This window comes from Rousettus aegyptiacus, unplaced genomic scaffold (assembly GCF_014176215.1).
Source record: "Rousettus aegyptiacus isolate mRouAeg1 unplaced genomic scaffold, mRouAeg1.p scaffold_m13_p_5, whole genome shotgun sequence".
Lineage (NCBI taxonomy): Eukaryota > Metazoa > Chordata > Mammalia > Chiroptera > Pteropodidae > Rousettus > Rousettus aegyptiacus.
Genome location: NW_023416308.1, coordinates 46,501,622 through 46,511,331, shown reverse-complemented (window position 1 = coordinate 46,511,331; position 9,710 = coordinate 46,501,622).

Here is a 9,710-nt window from a genome sequence, read left to right as displayed (position 1 = left end):
GACAAACCCCATTACCAAGGACATCTTGTAGGCTAAAGCCATTATTGATTGATTCTGAAAAATATTTAAGAAATTTAAACCAAGATTCTGTAGAAAAACAAGGATTCAATGCTGTGTCTCTTAAGGGCATCATAAATTTTAATGTGCTGAGTTTCAATATTACATTCTTTCTTGATCCCATACCAAATAAGAAGTTCCAGATGAATTTCCAGGTGTCATCTAAGGAAAGCCTTAGGAAAACTTTCTGAAGACTTTTCCCCCTCAGCATTATATGCTTTTACATGTAGTAGACAATGTTGTAAACTTAATTGTTATTGTATAGAGCTGTTTTCATCATTGATTAACTATAATTTCTCTGAAAGTGTTAAGTTCTAGAATTTATATAGAGAATCAGTTCATTTTAAATAGATAAGTGATAGACAATAGGTGACATCCGTTGTTTTCAGTTTCTCTAACCAATTTTTCTTTGCTAAGAGCCAGTTATTAATAATCAAGAAGTCTACAGCTTCATATCCTGTCACTTTCCCAACAGAAATTAATTTTTGGTCTAGAAGATGAGGACATTTAAGAAATAAATGAAAAAAAGGAACTGGAATTTTAGCAGAGCAGAAGAATTTGTTTGTGATAATTAAGAATCGACTGCCACAAAATAGCAAGAATTGCATATTGGAATGCAATGTTTTGGAAATCCACAGAAACCTCAGCTCTTCTGAAAGAGCTAAGATTGAATCTTACAGATCAAATGAATCTTTCTAGAAATCCTTGCGTATAAGAGAGAGTTGTGATTATTAATGTTGAAGCAGCACAAATTTAGTACTGTCATTTCTGCCTAGATTAATTCTTCCTTAAACACATTGTTGTATAAGATCCAAGAAACTGCCCGTTCAGACAGTATCCACATGCAGCTATAGCCTGAGGCTGGATCTCTGGGTACAATTATTTGCCCTCTTTCCCAATGCTGAAGGGAGACAAGACCTGAACTGAAATAGAGGCTGCCCAGTCATGCAAAGCCCAGGCTAGTGAGTCCATCATGGAGGCACTCAGAGACAGGCAAACTGACGCCCTGCTGGAAGGCTATTAACTGCAACCTGTTTCAGGGATGCTGGTAGAAAACTCCAGCCATCTTCCTATTTTTTCCTTCCTTGCTGAAATTCTTTTATCTGTTACTGCTCATCCCCTGGGAGGGGGTGAGGGTGAAAACAATATGTGCAAAATTAAGTAAGGTGGGGAAAAATTATCGACATTCTAGAAATTTTATAAAGCCCCAATTTTTAAAATATTCAACTTCCATTTTGAAAGGATGCTCAGTAACCTCTTTCAGACTAATTTAAATGCTAGTCTGTAAATATTAAGCACAACTATAGGTATTAAGCTTTTGGAAGACAATTCTCTATGTGGCTCTTGCACATCTGTACATCTTGCAATCAGAGGCATTGACTATACTTTGTTCTGGGCTGTCTTTTAAAGGGTGTGTGTATAGCAAACAGCCTTGGAAAAATGTTTCTCTTCAGAGCAAAGGGCAGGAATACTTACTGTACACGCAAAAGATACTACTTATTAAAAATTTTTTTTGTAACTATGCATGATGACAAATGTTAACTACACTTATTATGGTGATCATTTTGCAGTAAATACAAATGTCGAAACATTACGCTATACATCTGAAACTAATATAATGTAATACAGCAATTATACCTCAATAAAAACAAATGTAAAAAACAAATAGATCCTCTCAGAGATTAGCTGAGGAAAAACTCTTCAGAAGTGAAGCGTGGTCATGGGAGAGCAGTAACACAAAGTGAAGGGACTTTTCCTGAGCCTGTGGTTTTTAGTTAGTCACATGCTACATCCTTAAGTTAAAAAATATATATATATGGGTTCTTTTAGCTTCAGGTTCCTCCCCTGTAATGAAACCTACTGCATGCACAGGCATTTGTTTGGTCCCATCTGCATTACCCACCACTTGAGCAATGGGAACCGATGCAAATATGCAGATGCTCATGCCACCTGCTGTGTCATCTCTAACCCAGAAGTTTCATGTCTTCTACCAATAGCCAAGAAACTGGTAGGCTAAACTGTTAGGGTAAAATCTCAGGCCTTTTATAGTTCTCAGCAATAGGACAGTGGCTGGTACACAGAAACTGCTGAACAAATGCTGATGTCCTCTCTCAGCTTACCTTCCTGCAAGCTCTGGTATTGTCTGCTATTTCTAGGATCCTAGACTTCCTAGTCAACCTCCCAACATGGTCCATTTCTCTCATTCTTATTCTACAGGCTGATATTTTTGGTCTTCCCAGGTAAAGAAGTCATCTGCTCCTTTGATTCTTCAAGTGTCCTCCACTCTGTGGGATTTCTTGCCCTCCTGTAGGTTTCTCAGGCCTCATCTATTAGAATTCCTATCATTATGTTTAGGACCATCCATAGCTGGTCTCTGAAAAAAATTTTCTTCTGGTTTTCAGATTCTCTACCCTGCCAAGTAGCCTGTTCTTTTGCCACCAGATCCAAGGGGAACATTCCACCAGAGCCCCTCTGTGCCACAAGATATCAACATTCTTATCTGAGACACAGAGGCTGTTCTCCTTAGGCTACAGCTTGCATTAAATGCTATTCCTTCTACCCCTTCTTTCTTTGTCCTTTGTATTGTTTGTTTACAAGTATATTCTTTCCCATTAACCTGTAAGCAATTTGGAGAGCAGGATACTATATTCTTTTTCACATACCGCTTATAGACTAGTGCTTTTACAAATAATAGGCAGTCACTAATTAAAATGGATTTTAATTTTACATATATAAGTAGTGCAGGCATATAAAATCATGAATACCTTTCACCTTCACAAGGGAAAGAGGAGGGCTATTTTATCACATAGGTCATTTCATTTCCCTCAAAACGCCTTGCCATCACTGGTACTGTTATTAAACGCCCTATTACATATGCTGTAAGAGCTAGAAAAGATGGCTTCTTGACCTATGTGCTTTTCTAAAGATGACTCAGACAAGAGTGGAATCGCCAGATGAAGGGCCTTGAAGATCTGAGTGACACTGGCAGAAATGTATTGGTCATTGGAGAAAGGAGTTAATCAAGGTCGTCTAGGAGTCCCCAGCCAGGAGCTTTAAAACACAACATCTGGGTATGCAGACAGTGGGACGGGGTTTAAATAATGGGAAAGGTTCTAGGGTCATATTAAATTTCTATAGGACATGGACAATAGGGATAGAATGATGGCAAAAAAAAGGACGGCCTGATCTAATCGAGCTTTTAGAAAGTTTCTGTAGGATGCTGCCTTTGAGGCAGGCAGAAAAATGATCCTGGAATGGGAGGACCCCTTAGTTAACCCAAGTGCATTCTACTCCTACCCTTTCCCTCTTCTTTGCCTTCAGTGAAAGGTTCATCAGGTCCACCGAGTCCAAAACCTGCACTGTCTCTCTAAGAGAGTTTCAGTCTTCAGGCCTTGGGAGAACAGCTGTTCCTTTCATTGCCTTCCTTTCCACATGTTGTAGATGAAGACACAGGGCGTGCACAGCATCTTCATTTTATTTTCTGATGTGCCTGGCACAAATGCCAAAGACAGCTACAAGTAATTGCTCTCCAAGCTCCAGTGAACTAGAACATCTTCATTTAAGTCATGCATAGCCTGGAATTTTTTAAGGAGAGAAAGATGACTTTATGTGGTAGTTGCTAGGCAGCAAGCCGCTCAGGGAGCTCCAACATACATGCAGCTTTGCAGAATCTCAGCAGGAAGCTGCACTATCCTCTTTAAAAAGCTCTCCTTATGCAACCCGTGCAGTCTTGTACAGCATCCAAAAATGTAAGCTTCTCTTGTTTGTTTTTAACTACTCTCCCATTCCTATACCCCATTAACCAATGATAAACCAGGAGATGATTTGTGTTAACCAAATCTCCTGCCTTGTCGAGGGCCTTGAGGCAGCCTAATCTTTGGGCAGAACTCCAGTGAAAGTACAGTAAGAGGTGAAATGTTAAAGCTTTTCATTTATTGCTTTACATGTACATTTTGGAAACATTTTGGAAAATACAGAGGAATATAACAAAAAATATAATAATCCCATAACTCAGAATAATCAATGGTATTTATGGTGATATTTTCTTCTACAAATATATCTAACAAAATTAGGATCACTACATAGTCAAGATTTAACACAATGCCTAACAAATAGTAGACATTTGCTCAATAAATAATTTTAATAAGTGGATGAGCATATTCTGTTTCATGTCGATTTTTTTCAATGAATAGTGCATATAAGCATTTTCACATTATTAAAGGTGTTTTAATGTTTGATCACTATTTCATCACACACGTATTATAAATCATTTGTCTATTTTTATCTAGTCTATTATTAAGTATTTAATTTTTTCCTAATTTTAACTGGTTTAAACAATGATGTCATGCCAAGCCTTTACAAAATTGTGTTCCTATTTTCCAAATTTCTTTTGAATAGATTCCTAAATTATTTGACCAAAAGTAATGAATTCTATTAAATTTCTTAATAGTTATTATCAAATTACTTTCTAAAATATCAATAATAATTTACATTTCAACTGTAGGTTATGATAATTCCTGTCTCACTGCACCTCAATTAGCATAATATATTGTCATTTTTTAACTGTCAATTTTCTTGACATTCTAGTTCACAAAGATATAATTTGTTGACAACTTATTTTGACTTTGTGTTAAATATTATTTTTACATTTGGCGGCCATTTATATTTATTTTTTTGTGAATTGTGAATTAATGGCCTTCAGATTTTAGATTTTTTTTCCTACTAGGGAGAGGATTATACAAAGGCATGGCTACCAGGAGGCAGCATCGTGAAGCCATTTTAAGGTCTGTCACAACCAGTTCAAATGAGTTTGAGATTCATTAAGACTTTAGTCACACCTAGCTCAGGATTATTAAAGCATTGAAATTTAAAAAGCCAAAAGGAAGGATATCTTTTTAGAGAGTTGTCAAGGCATTTTGTGCTCCCCATTCTACTACCTCAATCTAGGGAGTAGGAACAGAAAGGGTTTTCTCACATTTAGCCAAGTGAACATGAGGGTTCCATGAACAACACACAGAGTTTGATGTGTATACCCTGGAGTTTAAGGAACATAAATTATGAGCTGAGCCTAGAAGCTGCCTGAGGAGACAAAAAAAGAGGGGACCACCTCATCTAGACCATACTAGCTCCTACTTGGGAGGAACAGTGTATCTCATCAATCAGATGATCACTGTTAGGTGTCCTGACTCCTTCCCAAGATGACTGCTTAGAGAGGTGATGTGCAGCCAATAAAGGGGTGGGCTACTAAATGCTCAGAGGCTGAGGAAATAATTAGAAGTGTCTTACAAAGGAAAATTATGGTTCATGTTAAGAACCTACATTCTGAGAGCTCCCCATGAAACAATTAGCATTAGAGGCAAAGAATCAGCATCCCCAAGATGGCCCCATCACTTATCTCTCCTCCATCCCTCTCTTCAACACTTGAAGAGCCAGAGCATGTTGTAATTCAGAGAGCAGAGGGACAAGATCCCTAAGTGCTAAGAAGCTGATGACCTCCTTTGTCCCTATTACTGTACCTTTTTTTTTTTTTTAGGGAGAAGAGAAGATACAATTTTAAATGAAACTTAGAGTTTTAATTTCACACTACATTGGGCATTATAATCATGAAAACAAAAGTGTCTTATTATTAAAGTAACCAAAATGCATTTTTAAAAATCCAGTGTAACTAGAAACTTATAAAACCTTCCCATGTTGTCATCCAAAAAATGAGAAAGAACTAGTCCACAAAGCCAGGGGCAAGGATCAACAGTGAGGAAGAACAGAGTTATATTCTGCCTATACTGTGTCAAGTTGAACTCGGTCAAATATATGGGAGAATGACCCCAGTCATTTCTATCTCCTTCTTTAAAAAGTTCTTAGCTATTTTAACCTGTTTCTTTTTCTAGACTAACTTTAAATTTCTTAGAAAATTTCTAACTAGGATTTTTATTGGAGTAGGCTTGTACTTTTAATTTGGATAGAATTTACTTCTCTACAATATACATGTTGCCATCTGAAATATGGTACCTCTCCTTTTATTCAGTTATTTTTGGATCCTAGTAACCTTTAATAATAGTCATTCTTATTTACTATATTCTACACAATTGTCGTTGCCTTTAATCCTGTGAATTTTATGGTTTGTTTTTATCAATGTTTCAGTTGTTGCTACTATGAACGCAATACTCGTTCGTTCATGTCTTAAAACTCACTATTGACTTTTAAATTAAATATAGTAATTTTTATACTTAAATTGTAACCAACTTTACTAAATTTTTATTAATTTTAAGAATCTTTTAATTGACTCTCTTGCATTTCATGCGTTTGTAGTTAAACCATCTGAAAATAATGGTATGCATGTCTCCTCATGTTACAGTTTTTGTCTCTGCTTTGTATTTTACTACATTGTCAAAAAAATAGAAAAACACTGTCAATGGTGATATAGATCAGATAGTTCTTGTTTTTTATTTTAACTAGAATTTTTTCTAGTGTTTCAATTTTGAGAATGATGTTGGCTATTATCTTTAGAAAGATGTCCTCTGTGTGTTAAAGAAAGAAAACGTTATTGCTAGTTTTATAAAAATCAGGTCAGGAATGGATATCTAAACCTTTTTGTTAAAGGCTTTCAGTTAAAGATATTTGAAGGTCTCCAGTGAAAGACATTTCAATACCCAAAATAGTAACTCTTTCCAGCATTTAAACACTGTTTAATAATAATTTAAATTTTGTATTGTAAATTCAGTCAATAAGCTTATATTTTGCCTGACAAAGATACAAAGCATTGTTAGCTCTTACAGATTTTAAGGCCCATACAGAAATAATAAATTTCTGTAATAATAATAGAACTCCTCATCACTAGAGTTATATATATTTGCAATTTTCAAGAATAAAAGAAATGATTGGTTTTTAAAAATTCCATTATCATAACGATAACAGCTAACATTTTCAGCCAGCACTTGTGAGCATTTCAGAAAGAATAAGGTATTATAAGGAGCCAATATATTCTCACTGAGAATAACACATGTCAAATTAAGCAACCTAATTTTTTTGTAAAGATTTTAAGTTTATAATAGGGAAATTATTATAAATAGGGGAATTCAATAGACAGAGTGAACCTGGATTTCATGAATTCATTTATTTAGCAGGACTTCCTTGAAGTCCTTCTAGGTGACCCAGTGAAATATGAATTGTAGTATAGATTTGTAGCTATTTGAAATTAGCATATAATTAGTGCTTCTGTGATCCTAGGAAGAATTATTAGGAGAGGCTCTTAATTTTTTCTATTAAATATTTTTATCAGTTATTGGGATAAATAACTTGGAGACATGCATACCAAACTTCAAAATGTCACAAAGCCATGGAAGAGAAGAAATCAAATAGCAGAAAGAAGAAAGAAAGAAAGAAAGAAAGAAAGAAAGAAAGAAAGAAAGAAAGAAAGAAAGAAAGAAAAAAAGATAAGAAAAAAAAAAGAAAACAAACAAATCCTTAGGAAAATGAGTGAAGTCTTGCATAAATCTATCACACAAATATAGGATGGGGTTGCTGGCTTGGCAGCTGTTCATATCAACACCACCAACAATAAACATTTTCTCAATGCCTTCAAATATGAGACTGCTGGTTAATACAGAGTGACCTGATGTGGTGTCAGGTTGGCTTCCAAAAAGTAAACTTGGAGTTTAGAAGACCAGATGTTTATCAGGAATGCCCTTAGAATCAATACCTGTGGAAGGGTGGGGAAGGAAACAGGGGCAGTCAAGGGGAAAAGTCAAACAATGCAGGCCCAGTAACCGCCTTGACCAAACTCATGGAGCACTTTAGAGCTAAAATGGCTCTTCAGAAATGTCCCAAGCTATGCCACAATGGCCTAGCCTTTATACTCCCACATTAGTCAGTCACTGGATGTAGGCCGCCCAGGGATAAGGGCATGACCTTGGACGAAGCAGTTCTCTGCAGCTGAAGTAATCCCTGAAGAGGCTGACAGCTGACGACTATCTATAGGACAGCACTGTAAGCAGCTGGGTCAACAAATCCTTCAGGGAAGGGGTTTCTGAGCCACATATCACAGTGTCTACCACAGTGGGACACCCCAGTGCCTGTTTCAAGCCCACAGAAGTGCTGGGGAGAATATACTCTTTAAAAATGTTTTTAATTAATGGTTAAACATAAAAAAGCAAGAGAGGGTGCCAAAAGTGAAGAAGAAACTGACAGGCAAAGCATAAGAATTAGATCTATGCCTTAGGGTAATATAATTTTAAGCTCAGTGAAGAAAACATTAAAGCTTCAGGCTCTATTCACAGTAATCCACCAGCAACCAGGACCGCTGATTCATGTCTTTAGTGTATGGTCCAAATTTGTAATATCCTCAAGATAAAAAGAACCCTAAAATGAGATACTAACACAAAAATTGATATAAAAATGGTTGCATACATAAAGCCTCTAAAACATCCCATTTATACTCACACCCTCAGTGCACCTGAGGCTCCTGTGCCAGCCAGAGATGAGCTCACGTGCGCAATGAGGGTGGTGCAAGTGAGGACTCTCAAATGCCGGAATCTACAAACTTAGAGAAGGAGACTTCAAGATAAATATATTTAAACAGAGAAATAAAGGAGCAATATACAAAAAGCAAAGTGATTAGGGAACATAATAAGTAGAAATGCTAGAAGTTAAAAGTACAGACATTAAAATTTAAAAGAAAAAAGAAATGTTCAGCAGATGAACTACTCAACAAGTTAAAGGGAAAAAGGATCAAACTGGTAAAACGGTATGCAGAGATAACTTGGAATGCAGCCCAGAAAAATACAGAAATGAAAAATACAAAAGTGTCTACTATATTCAAAGAATCTTGTAAGATGCCGAAAAACTCATTTTATCTATTAACATTTATTAAGTACCTACTACCTACTAGGTGTTTTGCTGAACATGGGAACACAGTAAATAGTGAACAAGAATGAGTAACATTTACTCAGGGGATTTATATTGGCTTCATGAAAACATGGTTCACATTTTTCTAATTCATGACGCCTACAAAATTAAGTGAATAAACTAAGTGGTAAAAAAATAATTAGAAAAGCCACCTGTTAATGTAGTCTTGAGCTATGCAAAACTTATGAGGAAATATTTTCCCATTTTGCTCTTTACCAGATAACCATATCTGGAATAATCCGATGTTTCTAGACATCACAATTTAAAGTTGGATGTTGACAAATTACAGAAAGTCCAGACTCAAGAGACAAAATTGTAGAATAGCCTAGAACATATGTCCTTTAAGAAATAGTTGGAGGTTGGGTGAAAACGGTGAAGGAATGAAGAAGTACAAATTAATAGTTACAAAGCAGTCATAGGAATTTAGAGTACAGCATAGGGAATATAGTCCACATTATTATAATGCTGCATGTAGTTCCAGATGCATGCTATAAACGTCTAACCATTGTACTGCATACCTGAAACTAATAAAAAATAATTTAAAAAGAGAAGAAAAAAGAAATAGTTGAAGAATTTCATAGCCAGGGAAAAAGAAAATAAGTAGGTACACAATTCTCCAGTACTTTCCCACTCTAAAGTATAATGATTCAGCTTACAACTTCGTAGCAGAAATAAACTGTTCGGCTTTTTCTTCCCTCTAGTTACAGAGATAAACTGTATTTCCCAGCTTTTCTTCTGGTTAGGTGAGATCA